We start from the raw sequence: 20,116 nt of genomic DNA, 5'->3' as shown, positions 1-20,116 counted from the left end.
ACAGGACATGTCCTACATGATGAGGGGACATGAGCTGAGGGGCCAAGCTCCCCCTTATCTCATCAATATCACAGCGAGGACACAGTTCTTTAAAGCTCCTGCCCTGGCAGTCTCGGAGGCCCTCATCATTAAGGCGGAGGAGATTCTTAATCCACCTTCCCCAGCAACACCACTAAAGATGAGCCCAACATCTGGAGGGCTCATGACAGTGGAAGGGGAGGTTGTGGAGGTAAATATTTGTGGTTCCATCAGAATTGATATTGCTTTAGGTTTTCAAAGAAACCATTACTTTTTTGTCTTTAAAAGTAAAAATAATAATTTTATTGTTCTTGTCAAACAAACACAAAATTGTGAGAACAAGATCAACCACTATTATTTTGTAAATGGTTGTAGATTTATCATTAACAACAATAATAAAATAATAGATGTAGTAAGTCAAGAAAGAAGCACCTAGATGTACACACACAGATTTATGCAATCACTATAACTGACATTATATTTTAATTGAATTTTCAGTGTTCGGCAGTGAGGACAGTTTGCTCAGGCAAACAACTGGTGCCAATACGCACTCTCCAGCTAAAGCAGGTAATGGTGCAACTAAAGTGTAATATTGAAAATGGTGAAAATAGGCATATTTGAGATTTCTATTAGTTAATGAATAAATGTTTCATTCTGTCATTTTTGTGATTTCAGGATGGGCATACCATGACTGTCTCCTTGTGGAGGGAGGCGTCAATTGTCGACGTTCATGTGGGAGATCAGCTAAAGATCTCCCATGTCAAAGTGCACCGCTCTGCCTATGGAGTACAGCTCCAGTCAACTTCCCATACAAAGACTGAGGTATGAAGAAGCCATATGTTTGTACCAACATGTAATAGCAATGTCATTTGCCAAAATGTTTAGAATTATAGGTGGTCCAAAAGATTGACTCTGTTCATCTGGACGTAGCATTTTCAAGTGGGAGAAATGTTTCATCACTCATCCAAGTGACTTCTTCAGTCTCAGCGGACTGCAGGTTTCTGTGGTCTTTGATCAGTGCCCATGACAATTTGTATATTACTGACCAATGAACTGACCTCCCAGCCTATTGTTTCTTCAGTGGGCTAGTTTCAGTCATTATGCAATGTACTGTTTAAAAGATTGGGTAAAAGAGACTGAAGAAGTCACCTGGATGAGTGACGAAACATTTCTCCCACTTGAAAATGCTACGTCCAGATGAACAGAATCATCCTTTTGGGATTTACTTACATGGATCATTGAGCATGCATCAAGACGTGATTACCATATTAAATATATGCTTTTTGTGTATCAACAGACAAAGGAAGATGAAAGGACTGAAGTAACTATAGTTGGTGTGGACACTGCAGAGCAGTGCAGTGCACTGCAGTCCACCCAGCTGCAGGTTCTCCTTCAAACTGGAGAAACCCTCTTCATTGAAGAGGAAATGTGGAAGCCCTACGAGGAGGAGTTTGAGAAGGACACGATCACCTTTACTGTAAAAATCAAAGGAAAACAAATAGTAGACATAAAAAAACCAGAATAAATATATATATATATATATATAGATATAGATATAGATATGTATATATATAGATCTATATATATAAATATAGTTCATTTGTTTTGTTTGTATTTTTTAAAATGTTCAAGTTGCTATGTTCATTCATTTAAACAATATTTAAAAGTTATAGTTTCAATTGCATTCTTATGCTAAGTGTTTTGTAATCTGATAAAATCTAATAAATAGCTGAAAATGCGTAAAGCAGTCTCATGTTTATTAAATGAAACAGAAGAGATGGTTTATAAAACACTCTCTAATGTACAATTACATTGCATGCTCTGTACAGAGCTTAACAGACTTTTTAAGCACTTAAAACCTTCGATAAAGAACACTCCTGTAGGCCAACAACTGCCTATCTGTATGTTCAACATCATATAATACTGTTTTTATGTGTGTGTTTTTTAGAAGGCTGAAAGATTATATATGTTTTTCTTAAACAGTTTGAAAACATTAATAACAGTCATTTTCAGTTTCCCTAAGTGTTGTGGTGTATTAGCTTCTGTGCTGGCTGAAGCCTATCAGGGCAAGTCCATTTAGCTCAGAATTCATATGATTACTACCAATGTTTATTAGAGTAAAAGAACTAAATGTGAGAAGAACATGTGAGTAGTTGCTTTTAAAAAGCCTCATGGCAATGGGGATAAAGACCCTCCTGAACCTCTGAGTCCTGCAGTGCAGTAAGATGACCCTCTCACTGCAGTTCATCTTGTCCTGTGAGGATGCTTAGGTGGCTGTATTTATTGTTCTCCATTTTAGATTACAACTTCTTCCTCATCTGCTCTGCACAATGTCTGACTGACTCGACATCTTTGCAGACTGTCCTGCATTGTTTTGTTTTGTTTTGTTTTTAGGTCTGGTGAACTCTTTACCACCTCCTTGGTGTTGGTGTTCAGGAGAAGACTGTTGTCATTGCTTCAGTCAGTTAACCCTTGGAGAGTCCTAGAAAAAGACCCCCCATAAAAAGTGCTATAAAAATATTATATATTAATATTTTTTTCCACTTTAAATTAGCCAATCTTTTAGACCTACTTCTCCTTGAAATATTCATATAAAGTTTTAATTATAGTTCGCGGATTTTAACCCTTTGTATCCCGGTTTCGTCACATGAGCGCACGGCTTTTTTAGGCGAAAAAAACGAAAAAATTAAATATTTTCCATAAAATACATTTGAAGTTATATTTTATTGTAATTATAATTAGGCCTTTGGATGGTCCAAAGATTACCACTGACATTCATTTTGATCGGCCGTTAGTTTTTCTGCAGGAGCTCATGTAAAAAAAGACCCCCTTATGAGGTCCTAGAGCCAAAAATCGACCACGCCATAAAAAGTGCTATAAAAAGATTATATATTAATATTTTTTTCCACTTTAAATTATCCAATCTTTTAAAACTACTTCTCCTTGAAATATTCATATAAAGTTTTAATTATATTTCGGGGATTTTAACCCTTTAAATCCTAGTTTTGTCACATGAGCGCACTCCTTTTTTAGCGGAAAAAAACAAAAAACTTAAATGTTTTCCATAAAATACATTTGAAGTTATATTTTATTGTTATTATAATTAGGCCTTTGGATGGTCCAAAGATTACCACCGACATTCATTTTGATACATTACTATTTTTTGGCAGAAGCGCACTAAATGTCATATAGTGCCATATCAGGTTTATCATGTTTTCCTTACACTAAACGCTTATTACCTCGTTTTGTTATAAAATAAAATAAAAAAGATGTCTAAATAACAATACAAGATCACTTTGAACCAGAAAAACATTTATTTTACAAGGATGAACATAAACATTTGTTGCTGGGAATCGGGAAAGTTGTGCGTCCGGCGGCGGCTCTCCGTGGCTCCAGCTGCCCCAGGCAGTGACTCCAGCAGCCGCATGCAGCCTTCCGGTGTGTCTCCCAGCAGCCGCATGCAGCCTTCCGGTGTGTCTCCCAGCAGCCGCATGCAGCCTTCCGGTGTGTCTCCCACGTGATCTGCTGTCGTTAGCAGCAGATCACGTGGGAGACACACCGGAAGGAAGGAAGTCGTGACGTCAACGTCCCGTCTTAAGATTAAAAAATATTCATTTTTCTTGTAACACTTTAAATTCAATAGCGATACTTATTTTTCACCTTTTCAAACGAAAACATCAGCGCTTCTCGCAGCCCCGACAGCGGAGGCTGTGCGCAAATGTGCGCACAACGACAGACGGGTGCCCCGCTATCATCCGTCCGTCCAGTGGCTGTTTCCATCGGTCTCCTCTTCGCTCACAATTTGCAGATATATGGTGTCGCTACATGAGCCATTACATAACCCTTCTCTCATTGAGATGAGAGAAGCTACATTTTGTGCTCAATGTGCGTCTTTTCAAATGCGCGTACTAGCCTTACATGAAGGACTACTTCCGGGGGCAGGGGTAAATCAACCGTGGCTGTGTTTAAAATATGAGTTTGAAGGGGGAAATTAAAATGAAATTTGGTTTTGGTCCTTGCTTTTATATTTCATTCGTTTGTATTGGAGTGTGGCCGTCTCAGTGGCCGTCTCCTTTATATTTTAAAAAAATATAAAGGTCATTGATCGCGACACACAACACCACTCATTTTTCCACTTTTTAAAGCAGAAAGAGGAGCTCCAAACCGGAATTTTTGGCCTTATTTTGTTCAATGCTCAAAAATGTAATGTAAATTTACATTTACATTACATTTTTTTACGTTCTCAAGGTCCATTTTGTGTAATTTCCCACTACCAGTGAACGCCTCTTTTTTCTTACGTCTCTGGCTCACTTCTGAACCTCCGCCCACTTTCCCCCGGATTGCTGCCGGTAAGCTGCTACTCTTCTCTTCTCTGAAATGTTTATTATCTGTTTGAGTGATTCACCGAGTTGTTAGTGACTTATAAAGCCAGTCAAAGTATAAGTCATATTAAAGCAATACAATGTCTGCTTTTTTTGTGAGAAGTTGTAAATTTTCTATTTTAAAGGAGTTTTCGAGAAGCTAGCCCTGACATCCCAATGCTAACGCCTAGCGCTTTTATAGACCCAGTTTGAAATGACAATGGTTCATTTGACTGTATGCTACACTTTATTGTGTTGTTTCATTAGCTTCATTCGGCGTGTTAGTATTTCTGAGTCTGTTACGGAAGGTGCAGTTAGTTCTAACAAATCAGTCGGTTAAAAGCGCCTCATTATTTAGGCTGTAAGGGTATGTAATGTGCCGCCATTTTAGAATCATGGCGGTACATTACATAATTGAAGCGGCAGGTTCTGCAACTTTGAAGGAGCCATTTTACCGCCTCTGACCCAACAGCGGGAGAAAAATCCAAATTCATGGGCTGCATCATCCTGAGGACCCGGCCTTCGCGGTCTACGTGGGCCGGGTAGGCCGGAATGTAAACGGCTGGGGAAATTGGACGGTCTAGCCTTCTGATTAGCGTCACCGCTGTCTCGGTGGAGTTTAATAAACTCGGCGTCTGCTCCTTGCTATCTAGGCGTAAATTCTCAACCATCTCATACTTATTTTTAATCAGTTTTCTGTTTGACGTTTAGTCAGCTGTGTGAAAACCAAGGAGGAACCCACCCGGGGGATTAATACAGTTTTATTTTATCTAATATGCAATATATTGATAAACCGAGCAGATATTTGATGTTTACACAGCTACTTTCCCGCCTGAAAATATGTTAAAAGTTTATTTTGTGACTCAGAAAGATTAGTGAGAGTAACTTTAAAACTTAGTAGCGGCCGCCATTGTTGGAAACTGAAGTTTGGCTGGGCCGCATAGTCGTGTCCTAATTCATGGGCTGCATCCTCCTGAGGCCGCATTTGTAGACCGATTACGTCACAGCGACGCGCCGAAGGCTGTCCAAATTCGTAGACTCCTCCAACTGCAGCCGACAAATGCATCCTCCTTTTCCCCGAATTTGAAGGATGGGTCGAGTGTCCTTCCTGGCCCACCATATCCCAGAATTCATACCGCGGCTCAGCCAAACTCCAGTTTCCAATAATAGCGGCCGCTACTAAATTTTAAAATTACTCTTACTAATCATTCTGGGTCACAAAATAAACTTTTAACATATTTTCAGGCGAGAAAGTAGCTGTGTAAACATCATCAAATATCTGCTCGGTTTATCAAGATATCGCATATTTGCAAAAGTGCTTCGACGTTTTCGGAACATCTGCTACCCACCAGCTCGATAGCAAGCCGGGAGCTCGAGGGTCACTGAAGCCGCCGAGAACGGCACAACTCCCGGCACATCATTTTGAGATCACCGCGGAGTTTCGCTACTCAGGTTAAACGTAATATACAAGTCATTTTTTTCAGACAACCTAAAAATGTTATTGTTGGGCTTTTTTTCAGTGTTTTATTTGTTCGCGAGTAAATCGGTTTGGCTGAGATTAAAGTTATTAGATTAGATAAAATAAAATTTTATTAATCCCCCGGGTGGGTTCCTCCGGGATTTTCACACACACAGAAAACTGATTAAACAGAAGTGTGAGACGGTCGAGAGTTTACGCTAGTGTCCTGTTATATTTTAGTTAGCAAGGAGCAGACGGCCGAGTTTATTAAACTCCACCGAGACAGCGGTGACGCTAATCAGAAGGCTAGACCGTCCAATTTCCCCAGCCGTTTACTTCCGGCCTACCCGACCTTCTGAGGACCCGGACCACGTAGACCGCGAAGGCCGGGTCCTCAGGAGGATGCAGCCCATGAATTTGGACACGACCATGTGCACGCCTGTGTCTGTGTTGGGGGTTAATTAATGGAAGGGAGAGAGAGAGGATAAAATACATATTAAATACAAGAATAATAACATCTCTTAATGAGAAGGAGACTTTTCAAATTTTTAAAAACTGTTTAACAAAAGCTTGTTTGTTCAGGCCCGCATTTAAATACAACCTAAATCTACAGCTCTGTTTAACTTTTCACTTTATGAACAATAATGAAATAAAGAAGGCCACCTTCAAATAAATAAAATTCAGCAGTGGGCCATTAATATTACTAATAAGGTGTATAGATATTTATTTTAAAACATCAGCATATTAAATGATACTGTGTGCACTTGATAATATTTTCAGGAAGTAGAATTTGAATGCAGGCCACCTCAAATGTTAAAGCCTACAAATATATCATACAAGTTAACTGAATCTTAACTGATGCTGATTTTAGTTGTCTGATTCTGTATTTTTTTTCCTTTGTCTTTCTTTACACAGAGTGAAATACATCGTTGGTTTTGCCATTGCTGGTAAGTAAACAGTCATTGTAACTGAAGCAATATAAACCTGGCATTGTGTAACATGTTTAGCAATTAGCATACAATAGTTTGGCTTTTTGTGACATCCATTGACTGACAGGCAAAAACACATAGTCAGGATTTATAATCTGTAGCAGCAAAGCCCCCACACAGGACCTATGTCTCTCCCTGAAAATGTCCCTGAAGTTTAATAGACCATTTATGTCTGATTTTAATTTTGATGGCTTCTGAAATCATACATGTTTTAGCTGAGTCAGTATAAGTGGTAACTTAAACACCACAGCTATTGATTTATATTGTCTCATATTCTGCTCATGTATTACATTAAAGTCAGAACATGAGTGAATGGAAGTGGTAGCTTAAACACTTGAGCAATAATAAAAAAAAAAACAAGTTAACCAAAGTTCTGAGTCGATAATCTTTGCTATATTAAAGCCAGTGTGTAATTTATGTAGACTATCATTTTTTGTATCCAATATTTTTAATATGAAATGAAATTTAAAGTTATGGTTTTTCAAATTTTATTAAAACTGACGTGTGATAGAAAATGTTGGAGCCACAAAGCTTCTTTGTAGGAAATATTTGGTATATCCTGCATTGTGCCAATAAATATTGGTGCCTATTCTTTGCACTTCTGTAGTAGTGAATGCTTTTATTACACATGTTATAGCCATGTGAGACCCTGCAACTAATGTTTTTCATGTTTAGAGTGCAGTAAGTTAAAGGCTTTAAGAAATCAAGGATCTTAATGGTTAATTTTTGTCACAGTAAGCTGGATTGAGTGTAAAGAGGGTCAAAAGTCTGAATCATTACACAGTGATCTGATGTATTGTTTCGTTTCTCTAGACTGCTGATCTGATCGTCTTAGTCTGGTAAGTAAAGGTTGTGTTTGAAATACAGTGCTGGGAAAAGTCTTTCTTCCTTGCGGGTTTATTTTGTTTATGCTTTTGTCACATGTTTCATATCATCTAACAGGGAGAACCTGGATGAATACCAAAAAGCATTTTTAAAGTCATGATTTTATGTATGAAGCAGAGAAAAACAAACCAGAACAACCTAAGATAATCTAATGAGCAACAAGTACCATCATGCATTTACAGTAATTAGTAATGACTGGTTTACATCACTGAGGGGATTTTGGTCCACTCTACTTTCAGAATTGTCTTAATTAAGGTCCAATATAGGGTTTTCAAGTCATACCAAGTATCTCAATTTCATTAAAGTCCAGACTCTGATTAGTCTACACCAAGACTTTTGTTTCAGTCACAGTTTGACTTCTTTGTGTGCTTTAGATCAATTTCCTGCTGCAAATCCCAAGTGTGATTAAACTTAAGCTCAGGAGCTGATGAGTTGATGTAGGTCCTGAAGTAGTAAAAGACCATCCCACTAACAGCACCATGTCTGACTTTATTGCTGGTGGGGTTGTTTTTTTTTTTTTTGGTAATGTTTCTCTCACTATAGAAGATTCAGTTTACTGCACTGAGTCAGCACAGCTCTTGGTGATCATCAAGATGTTTTTGGCAAATGTGAGAAAGGATTTGTGTTGTTTTTGCTAGTCAATCAATACATTTGAGTTGAGTGGATGTAAAGTGTTTAAAGCAGGAAGCCTGAAACTGTCTGATCTAACCTCAGCGTGCAGATATATTTGGACCATATAATATTTACAGTAAGTTGCTGTAGCAGCACATCTTGGTTTGAGTTTATAGACTGTGTTTTTATTGTTTTAATAGAAAGCAAGTGTCCTTATAACAGCTCCACCACCATTTGTTAAACATTGTTATTCAGTTCAGTCCAATAATTTACTGTAGAAATCTTAATTGTGTAAAGCTCTATATACTGTATTTTTCAGATTACAAGGCATGTAAATAAATTAGTCTGTTTTTAAACACAAGGTACATTAAGGTAAACAAAAGTCAGATAATTCGATCTTCATTTAACTCATAGTAACTCTCAACATTGTTAATTTGTAGCACAGAAAATACAGAACAATACACTCACTTAATCAGTTAATTCCTCTTCCACAAATCCATCAAATTCTTGATGGGCTGATCAGTTTGAAATCTGCTTCGTAAGCATGTCTCTTAACAGTTGCCACGTCCTTGTACACACACCATACTATTATGTTAAAGCACTGTACGAATTACTCCAAGAGGCTCCTGGCTATGGTAGCCATAATGCTCCAACAGTACATCAAGCGGTGCAGCTTTGTAGCTTACCAAACTCGTACTAAATATTTGACAGAATTTTGAGCACCATGTACCACATAAATCCAGTTCGAGGTCAGTAAGCACAACCAGAATCAATACATAATGCACACTGTTTATTTTATTTACTTATTTTAGAAAATGACAGGATTTTAAGTGCGCCTTATAGTCTGAAGAATATGGTAAAGCCAAGCATATTGGAAATACGACTAATTCCAGGCCTTTTGTGTCTTACAGGTGACCTGCTGCAGAAGATCCTCTCTCTCTCTATCATTATAAGCAATTCTGTCTATCCTATCACTCTCCCGACTCTATCTAATTTGACAGTCATTCTATCTTGTATCCCTCTATCTCTACTGCTCTATCTAATTTGAGAATCCAAGTTTTCAGAAATCCAAGTTTTCAGAAATTGTTATCAGAACTTTGTCGATCTGTATTCAGAATTCTGAGAGATCTCCACTCTCACTGCTCCTTCTTTCCTGTCCTCTCACATCCAGTCATTTTGTTAGAAATTACAAGTAGGAGGTTGAACTTCTACTTACACAGCCCTACATTTGCAGTTTTAGTCTCAGCATTACACTTTGGAATAAACACTGATAGTTTGGCTTACAGGTGAAATTACTTTGATAAATCATATAACATATATACCTTTTTAAAGGTTTATTTGTAATAAGATAATCTTGTTATTCTGTAATATATCCAAAGTGCTATATTCACATAAATATTAGATTATTTCAAATGCATTTGGCTAGTCTGTTTCATTGACTATAACATTTGACTGCAGTAAGTGTGTACTATTATTATTTAAAGACAAAGCCATTTCTGTTACTGAGTGTAAGTGTTCAGCTGCAATTATCATCGAGAAGCTGCCCTGAGGACCCAGACTTCCTGTTTCCTGACTGCTGCAGGACATTCAGCTGAAGAATCCTCATTGCCTCTCATTTGATCGCCACACCACCACAGCTGTTTATATTTGCTTTAAAATTTAGATATCTGAAAGATTTGCAGTAACTCTACTTAAAAGCTAAGAGTTTTATTATAGTATTTTGATTGTTGCTATTTATTCTGCATATCCCTTTACAGATTAACCAGTCTGGTTAAAAGAAATATATGTAAGATTATAAAGATTTTGAAAAAGCTAAAATAAAACTGAGCCAAGTGTTTTAAGAGACCTTTGAATATCTTTCATATTGAGTTTAGATTAAAGTCAGCCTTGTACATCTATTACAGATTCACAAGAACATTTGAGTAATTGTACATTTATCAGATTCAATAGAAGAGCTACAAGTTTTTCAGTGTTTCCAGGTTGAGTCTTTTTATTTGTGTATAAATACATATCAGCTCCAGTTTGTACTTAAGCAAAATGCCAAGGAAAGGTCACAGTCCCAGAAGCTTAGATGGCAAAAGCAGAAAGAACAGGTAAATGTTTCTCAGAGTGGTGACCAGGTAAAGGTGTCTGTTACAAGTATTCCCAGTCCAGAAGTGCAGCGCAGTGTTCAGACATCCGCAGTGTCCTATGCAGACGTGGTAAAGAGAGGTGCTCAGTCAGTGTCTGTACCAAAGGCTAAAGTACAACAGGTAATCCAGACAGAACCCCAGGACAGTCTCATGTACAGCTTACAAACAGTGAAACTCGTTCACGAGTGAGTAGCATCTGTGCGTCCCGAAGCCAGGCTTCTCCTAGGTATGGAAAGTACCGGAATCAGCAATGCATGGCTAACAGTTTGGTTTTCCTGTCATTCTTACACGAGGATGAATTCATTACCAGAGCAGATCTAAACCGTGTGTTGGACAAAGGCCATGCCGTGTATTCAGATGCCAGAAAGAGGTTTGTGAACAGTGTGTTTCTAGCCTGCGATGAGCTTCCCACAGTGGTCGCCAGCCGCAGACACGTGTATCAAGTTGATATGTCTCAGTTTGCTCGTTACGGCACATTTGATGGTAAAGATCACCTTCTGAGCCTTGAACAGGGACTACAGTGTTTAGTTTCAGACATTCGCTATGCTTTGCTAGTCATGGGAGGAACAGCCATTGCAGTCTGCAGGCTGACTTCAGGTGAATACGCATATTTTGACCCTCACCCACGTAAGTCTACAGGAATGCCATTGTCGCTAAGTCTAAGTGGTGGAACTGCAGTTCTGTTAAAGTTCACACGTCTAAACGACATGATTGACAGGCTCAAATGCTTATACTGAATGTTTAGCATCGCTCCAACCTGCACTTATGAGCTACAGCCTGTTGAGTTTCACAGTGAAAACGCCGTTGACCAAAGAGATGCTAATCAAACCACCGAATACAGACAACCAGCTACAAGTGTTCCAGTACCAACTTTAGATCAACCTGTTTTTGAGGTAAACTCCCAAACATCTCCTGAGCAGACACGTAAAACTGTGAGTTTAACCACTGAAGTGACGTCATCCAGAGTGGATCATTCGAATGAGACAGCTGCTCCCGAAAAAAGCCATTGTCCTTCTGATTATTCACATAAAGAAACCTCTGCATCTTCTGTGACAGAAACTCAGGTAGCATCAGATTCTGTTCCTCAGAATGATTCAAACACTGCCTCCTGTTCAACTAAGACAGCAGAGGAACTCTCAGATAAGCTGCTGAAATGTAATAAACACCAAAGGAAAAAAATGAGGAGAAGATTATTGTCCCAACAAAAACTACCACAAAGGAACGAAAATCAGAAAAAGAAAGAAAGGCAAATGTACACTTTTGATGAAAGCTTTAAAGCAAAGAAAAAAAATTCCAGTATAAAGTCTAATGATCCTGATCACAGACAGAAGAAAAGAGTATACAAAAATGACCTGTATAAACTAAATGCTACATATAGAGAGAAACAGACAGAATATTTCAGACCTCTCTATAGACAAAAGAGATAAAATTAGAGAGAGAAAAAGAGAACGTGTCATAAGGACGTATAAAGACAACCCTATATTCAGAGAAAAACAGAAGGAACGTATAAGAACAACCTACAGAACTTGTGCAGAATTCAGAAAGAAACATAAAGCTTACATGAAGTCATATGTATATAATCTTTATAAAGAAAGTGAAGAATTTAGACAGAAAAAAAAATGTTACATCACTAAACGTTATGGAGAAGAGAGACGATTTCAGCAACAACACAAGGACAATATGAGAGAACGAATGAGAGTAAAATATTTGAACAGTTTTTCTTTTAGACAGATGCATAATATCAGATGTGCAATGAACATAAAAAGAAAATATCGCCAGATGCATCGACCAGCTGAGAGTTTACAGTGTCATCCAGATAACAGTTTAATGAATGAGGCCATATCTCGTTTCAGATCAAACATTAAGTCAGCACCATCTTATGTTTGTACTGTTTGTCTAAAAGCTTCTTTTCCTAATCAGGTGAAAATCTGCAAAAGAGAAAATTACTCAAAACACCAAACTGTAGCTCAGCAGTGTCTAACTGGTAAATTTGTTCGTGTGTGATGAAGCATGTCATGATCAATGCAGCTTTCCTGTTGAGAGAAAAAAGGAGTATATCTGTCACACGTGTCACAGTTCCCTCAAAAGTGGATGCATGCCCAGGCTTGCTGCTGTCAATGGTTTAGAACTGCAGGATATTCCAGCTGAACTGTGCAATGTCAACATTCTGGAGAGACATCTGATTGCCAAATGCATCCCATTTGCTAAGATTATTCCTCTTCCAAAGGGCAGACAGAGACTCATACGTGGTAATGTGGTGTGTGTACCATCTGAAGTCCAACAAACAGTTGACTGTTTACCCAGACTCAGAAGCCATTCACAGATAATGAGGGTGAAATTGAAAAGACGACTGTGCTACAAAGGCCATCAGCTGTTCCAGACTGTCACCTGGTCTAAACTCATTCAAGCTCTGCGTAAACTCAAACAGATTCATCCACAGTACACAGATGTTGTTATCAGAGATGATGCATTGCTTTGTGATCCAACGTTACCTGATGATGACAGCAGTGATGAAGCCAGCATGGCAAGTGATGATTATGATGAAGCAGATTTAATGGAAATTGACAACTATGAAAAAGATGCCCTTTTGTGCGAAAGTGAGTCTGAAAGTGAACAAGCTATTAATATGCAATCCTGTGATGAACAACCAGAGGAACAAAATCCAGATGAACCAGAAAGTGATTTGAACAATGGAGGTTTTGCTCTAGAAAGTTGTCTGCAGCCTGTTGACATTTCAGAAGAGATTCTCTGTTTCACTGATAACACATATTGTGTGGCTCCTGCAGAAAGAAACAATCCTGTTAGCTTCTTCAGAACTCCTCATTTGGAAGCCATGGCATTTCCTGTGCAGTTTCCTACTGGTCAGAACACACTGGATGAAAAGAGACGTCTCAAGCTCACACCGAGTGCTTACTTCAAGTCAAGGCTTTTCAACATTGATGCAAGATTTGCTAAAGATACAAATTACCTGTTTTTCTCACAGTTTGTCACTGAAATACATTTGGCTAATTCCAGCATGACAATACAGCTAAGGAAAGGTAAAACTATGACCAAAGATGGACGCAAAATCACATCAGGAATGTTACAAAGTAAGACAGAAGTAGAGAAGCTGGTAAGAAATAAAGATGCAATCAGATTTATGCAGCCACTCAGAGGAACTCCAGCTTACTGGCAGAAAACTACCAAAGATCTATTCAGTATGGTTCGTCAAATAGGAACACCTCAGTTCTTTGTCACTTTCTCTGCTGCTGAGATGAGATGGCCTGAAGTGATTCAAGCAATAAAGAGACAGCAAGGTGAAGAGGTTGATTTTGAAGCCCTGGACTGGTCAGAAAAGTGTGAAATTCTAAGATCAAATCCAGTTACCACCATGCGAATGTTTGATAAACGTGTTGAGGCTTTGTTCAGAGATTTGCTGTTTTCTCCTGCACAGCCCCTTGGTGAGATCATTGATTACTTTTACAGAGTTGAGTTCCAGCACAGAGGTAGTCCGCATATACACATGTTGCTGTGGATTCAAGAAAAGGTAGAAGTAGATGTGGATGACGACCAAACGGTCTGTGACTTTGTGGACAGATACATCTCAGCTCAACTCCCTGACCCAGAAAAACAACCTGAACTGCACAAAAAAGTCACTGAACTACAAAAGCACAGCAAAAACCACACAAAGACATGCTTTAAGAGTGTGAACTCTGGTTGTAGATTTGGGTTTCCCAAACCACCAGCCACAAGAACAATGATTGTGAGACAGGATGAGGATTCAGACACTGAAGCTGCAAAAGCCAAACTCAGACCTTTGTTGAACCTCCTGAAGGAACCTGAAGCTGCTTCCCTCACCATAGAGCAGATTCTGTCACGATGCAACTTGACAATGAATGAGTATGAACAATGCCTCCAGGACATAAACAAGAAAACAGCTCTGATTCTGAAACGTGACCCAAATGAGTGTTGGATCAACAATTACAACCCACACCTGCTTGAAGCCTGGAACTCTAATTTAGATGTCTCATTAATTTTGAATGCCTATTCATGTATAGAATACCTCTGTAAATATATAACGAAGAAAGAATCTGGCCTCTCTGAATACCTGAAGACAGTTATTGATAACTCTGCAAAGAACACGGTCAATGAATGTGATGAAATGAGAGCTGTGATGCAGGCTTACTCAAAAAAGAGAGAAATCAGCGCACAGGAGTGTGTGACTCGAGTCTGTGGCCTAAAAATGAAAAAATGTTCCCGCAGTGTTGTATTTGTACCAACAGATGATAACCCAGTAAAAATGAGTCGCCCGATGAGCTACCTGGAAAGCACAACACACGACAGCTGTAATATTTGGATGACAAGTTTGAGTGATAAATACAAATGCAGACCTGAGACCCCAGAATATGAGGAAATGTCACTGGCTGATTTTGCTGCCTTGTGCAGGTTGGTGAGTGGTCCAAATGAAGGAAAAGATGTGCTTCCTCTTCTAAACCAGCTTGGATTTGTACAAAGGCGAAAGAATGATAAACCAGCTATAATCAGGTATTACCACAGCTCACAAGAAAAAGATCCTGAGCAATATTACTGTTGAGACTTTACCTTCCACACAGATCAGAGCAGGATCTGAAACCACAATGTTTCCAAACCTATCAGTCCTTCTACAACTCAGGTTTTGTGCGACTTCCATGTTCAGACCACAGTGAGTCTGTGAAACGGATTGTGAAAAGAAATAAAGACAAGTATGAGAAGAACTCTGAGGATATTGAGAGTGCACTGGAAGAGTTTGAACAAAATAGGGATGTTGTGATCGATGAATGGTGTAATCTGGCTCCTGAATCTGAAGTTGTGAGGCTGCAATGTGATGAGAATCTTCCTGAGAGACATTCTGATGATGAGAACGAACAGGAAAATGTCCCCGACTACAGTCGTCAGTCTGATGCTGTAACAGAGATCAGAGCCATCAGAGAACAACCTGCAGTAGATCCAGCTGTGGTACGTGTAATGTATCAGAATCTGAACCAGAAGCAGGCCTGCGTGTTCTATGCTATAAGAGACTGGTGTATTCAGCGCGTTTGTGGTTTGAACCCAGATCCATTTTTCTTCTATATCAACGGTGGTGCAGGAACTGGAAAGTCACATCTGATTAAGTGTATTCACTCTGAAGCATCAAAGATCCTGAGCAGACTGCCTGCTAATGCAGAAGAAGCTGACATATCAAATCCAACTGTTTTACTGACTTCATTTACTGGAACAGCAGCTTTTTCTATCAATGGCTCTACATTACATTCTCTACTGAAACTACCCAGGAGTCTGAAACCACCCATTCAAGGACTTGGTAACCAACTGGATGAAGTCAGATCTGAGCTGATGAATGCTGAAATTATTGTTATTGATGAGATTTCAATGGTTACAAAACCCCTTTTTGCTTATGTGGATGCAAGACTGAAACAAATCAAAGGCACTCAGAGACCTTTTGGTGGAATGTCAGTTTTAGCTGTTGGAGATTTTTACCAGCTGCCACCAGTGCGACAGTCTAAACCTCTCTGCGTTTACGATCCAGAACAGATTGACCTATGGCGGGAACATTTTCAGATGATCACTCTAACCGAGATCATGCGTCAGAAAGATGATGTGGCCTTTGCAGAGATGTTGAACAGGATTAGAGTCAAAGAAAAGACAGATGAGCTTTCTCAGTGCGACAGAGATTTGTTGTCACAGGCTGTGACTGCACCAGAAGAATGTCCAACTGAGGTCTTACACATCTATGCCACCAACAAGAATGTGGAATCCCACAACACAGATACCCTGAAGAAGCTTCATTCAAACATTATAATCATCAATGCAGACGATTTCCAGAAGGATAAAGGTACAGGCAGAATGGCACGAAGAGACAAACCATTTACAGGTGGGAGAAATGATTTACCTGACACTCTGAATGTTGCTGAAGGAGCTCGAGTCATGCTGACCAGAAACTTGGACACACTAAACGGTTTAGTCAACGGTGCTTTTGGTATACTGATAAAGGTGGTGAGATCTGAAAATGATGGACACATAATCAAACTGGGGCTCAGAATGGACAACCGGCAGCCTATGAGACACAACCGCAGTTCTAATGCAGCATCTGATGATCTGGTTTACATTGAGAGAGCAGAGGAGAGTCTGAAGTTTAAAGGAGCGGTACGCAGACAGTTTCCTGTAAAGCTGGCATTCGCCTGCACAATTCACAAAACTCAGGGTCTTACGACACAGACAGCTGTAGTTTCAATGAAGAACATTTTTGAACCAGGTATGGCTTATGTTGCTCTCAGCAGGGTGACGTCTCTCAGTGGACTCTATTTACAGGACTTGGATGAGAAAAAGATTTACGCCAATCCCGAGGTAACTGCAGCGCTCCAAACCATGAGACAAGCCAGCGTTGAGGAAATGATGCCTCTTCTTCAGGTCAGAGAAACAGCCAACAGACTTGACACTCTTACACTGATCCATCACAATACGGAGGGTTTGCCATCTCACATCAGTGACATCAAGAGTCATCATGAAATGTGTTTAGCAGATGTTTTGTGTCTCACAGAGTCTCACCTCCAAGGCTCCTTTGTTGCAGACAGTCTTCATTTGGACGGCTACACCATGTTCAAACGCAACAGACATGTGTCCTACACAAACTTTCCTCACATGGCCAGCAGAAGTGGTGGTGGAGTTGTTGTGTATTTGAGGAATCATTTTCAGGTTCAGGTAAAACAGTATCTGCATAATGTCACTGATCTTGAGTTTTTAGTGTTGAAGGTTCAGGCTCCATTCCCTGTGCTCATTGCTGTTGTGTACAGACCCCCTGACTACAGTTTGACACCATTCATGCAAAACCTGGTAAGTCTTTTAGATTCACTTGAAATAATGGACTGTCACCCAATAATTGTGTGTGGAGATTTTAATGAGAACCAGTTACAGAGTGGAAGAAAACAGATTCTGGAGCAGTTTCAGTCGAGAGGGTATTCACAGCTGATCACTTCTGCCACTACAGACAAGAACACCCTGCTTGACCTCATTTTTATTTCTCAGCCACAGAAAAGTCTTCATTCAGGTGTCCTGAGGACATATTACAGTTACCACAACCCTGTCTTTTGTGTCCTGTCCTTGAGCCAATCATGAAGTCGTCTGGTGAGTTTTGAAACAATTACAGATCATGTTTGTTACACAGTTTACTGATTGTAGAGCATGAAAAAGATTTTTCATTGAAAAAAGGGTCTTCCCTACTCTGTCTGTCAGAAGACCCTTTCTTATTGCAATGTTATTAATCATTTCACCAAATCATTGCTGAACTTCATGCAGAGCAGGGAGATCTGCTTTCTGCTATCATGCACCTCAGATCTGAAATGTGCTGCAACATTTGATAAACCAACATCATTTTTTTTTATTCTCATGTTTTAAATGACTAAATCTTTTTACTGTGACGTATGTAGCTCAACAAACGAGATCTTCCCCTCCAAGAGCTTTAAAATATGAAATAGTAAATACATAAATCCCAGATAAATGCAGGTATTTATTATGGGTCACATAAATAAATACAGACAATTATATTTTCTTGATTATAGTAGATTTTGTAGAATCAAAAGTTTTTGTGATGAATGAGTTTTTCCTCATGTTTTACAGGTAAAAAATGTCAAAAGTTTTAAACTATCTTTAGGCTACCAGAGATGTCTATAATGATACATTATGTAGAGAAAAACATTAGTACAGCTTACAGAATATGTATAAAAACTGATTTAGAAGTAAATGGATAGTTTTCTGAAAGTTCCCGACTACAGTTTAACACCACCCACCCAGCTCAGCCCCCAAGTGTCTATGTAATGCTGGTATGGTGTGTGAGTTTGACTTGGCCTTTATCCGGGTGGGTTTGGGTTCGGGTGGATAAAGGCCAAGTCAGAATTCTCTGAGCAGCTGGAAAAAGCTGCTAATAAACAAAGGCATCAGAAAGTGTGGGCTTTAGGTGTAGCCCACGCTTTCTGATGCACTAATTAGACTTAGTAACCGACACCCCATACCAGCATTACATAGACACTTGGGGGCTGAGCTGGGTGGGTGGTGTTATAAGCACTTGTTTTGTAGATGTATTTTTTCAGACAGGGCACAGTCTCCTTTGTGGCAAAACCTTCAAACTTCACCATCCTCAGCTGAAACAACAACATCTTAACACCATCTTCATGAACTGCTGAGCCAAACCTGATCCATCAGTGCTGGACTGCACAGATAACTACATGCCACACAGAGACTGCTGTGTTATGAATTGCCATACCAGTGTGTCTTCAAAGGAGAAGATGACACACCCACCACCTGACCTCCTGCCTGATCTGGAGACCATCATCATGCTGCCACACTACACACCTCTGAGACCATCAATGATGACTGATACTGAGGAAACTGTATTTCCTGTCAGAGATGCTCGGTGATCCTCAGAGCAGAGAGAGGTATGATTCTTTATCTTTGATAAAAAATGTCAGTGTTTTTAATTCAATTAATTAATTTAAATCCTGTTTATTGCATAAATAATTCCACACTCAAATGATTATACCTGTTGACACTTTTTGAGTTTTAATTCACATTATGGATTACAAATCTATGCTTTTTCTACTCTGTCTCTCTGTGCAGGTATTGCTGTCTTCTGAGTTCTTCAGTGTCCCAACTGAGACATTCAAACCTCATTGCAGAGCTCATGTCTTTCCTCACCATCATGTGAGTGTGAGATTGCTCTGGAGTCTGGTTATGTGGCCTGCAGCACCTATAAGGTATTTCAATATTGTTCATTGTATAACTTATTTGTAGTTTTTAGGGTTTCTACAGACAAAAAAAATGTTCCTTTTTCTGTATTTTTTTAGAACAAGCTCGTCCAGTGTGCCTGCATTCCAGCTTCTTAGACTCTACGCAAGTGGAAAGAGTATCAGTGTTTGACCACTCTTACAGACACCGACTTCTGTCAACTCACTGCTACTGATCAGGCACCTCACTCCAGGAAGACAGAGGGCTGCAAGCCTGTCATCATTTCCAGTGTGGCTTTGTATTCTTGGGGTAGCATCAGATTTTTCCCACAAATATTCAAAGGTAACACTTGTTTTAAGCTTAGTTATTAAATCAAAAGTCTTCCCTTGTGTTATGTCTGTGAAGGTTCTCATGGTGTCCTTTGATGTAGTCTCTCTCTTCACTTGCATACCCACTACAGAGGCAGTGGAGACTGTCAGAAAACGACTACAAGAAGACAACTCCTTAGAAGACAGGACCAACTTCACACCCGATCAGATTTGCACACTGTTAGACCTCTGCCTCACCACTACATATTTCAAATACAACGAGGGTCTCTACAGACAAAAACATGGCTGCGCCATGGGCTCCCCCGTGTCACCTATTGTAGCCAACCTTTGCATGGAGGAAGTGGAAAGGAAGGCTCTTGGCTCTTTTAAAGGGAGAGTACCCAGCCACTGGTACAGATATGTAGACGACACCTGGGTCAAAATCAAAACACAAGAAGTGGAATCCTTCACTGCGCACATTAACGCTGTGGATAAGAACATCAAGTTCACCAGGGAAGACACAAAGGACGACTGTTTGCCTTTCCTGGACTGCGCTGTGCACATTGAAGAGAATGGCCACCTCAACATTGAAGATTATCGGAAGCCCACACACACGGAC

At 39.5% G+C, this 20,116-nt stretch overlaps 1 long non-coding RNA gene across 1 annotated transcript; it reads left to right on the top strand.

The window, feature by feature from the left end:
- Positions 1 to 6,752: 6,752 nt before the first annotated feature.
- LOC146365123 (uncharacterized) lies at positions 6,753 to 10,530 on the top strand. The gene is made up of 3 exons (XR_014798690.1): positions 6,753 to 6,785; positions 7,641 to 7,666; positions 9,236 to 10,530. It is a non-coding gene; the product is annotated as an uncharacterized LOC146365123 (long non-coding RNA).
- Positions 10,531 to 20,116: the final 9,586 nt, after the last annotated feature.

Source organism: Perissodus microlepis, chromosome 19 (assembly GCF_051167445.1).
Source record: "Perissodus microlepis isolate ML-2025 ecotype Zambia chromosome 19, ASM5116744v1, whole genome shotgun sequence".
NCBI classification, from domain to species: domain Eukaryota; kingdom Metazoa; phylum Chordata; class Actinopteri; order Cichliformes; family Cichlidae; genus Perissodus; species Perissodus microlepis.
Note: the sequence above shows the minus strand (reverse complement) of the source record. Positions and strands in the feature narration are given on the sequence as shown.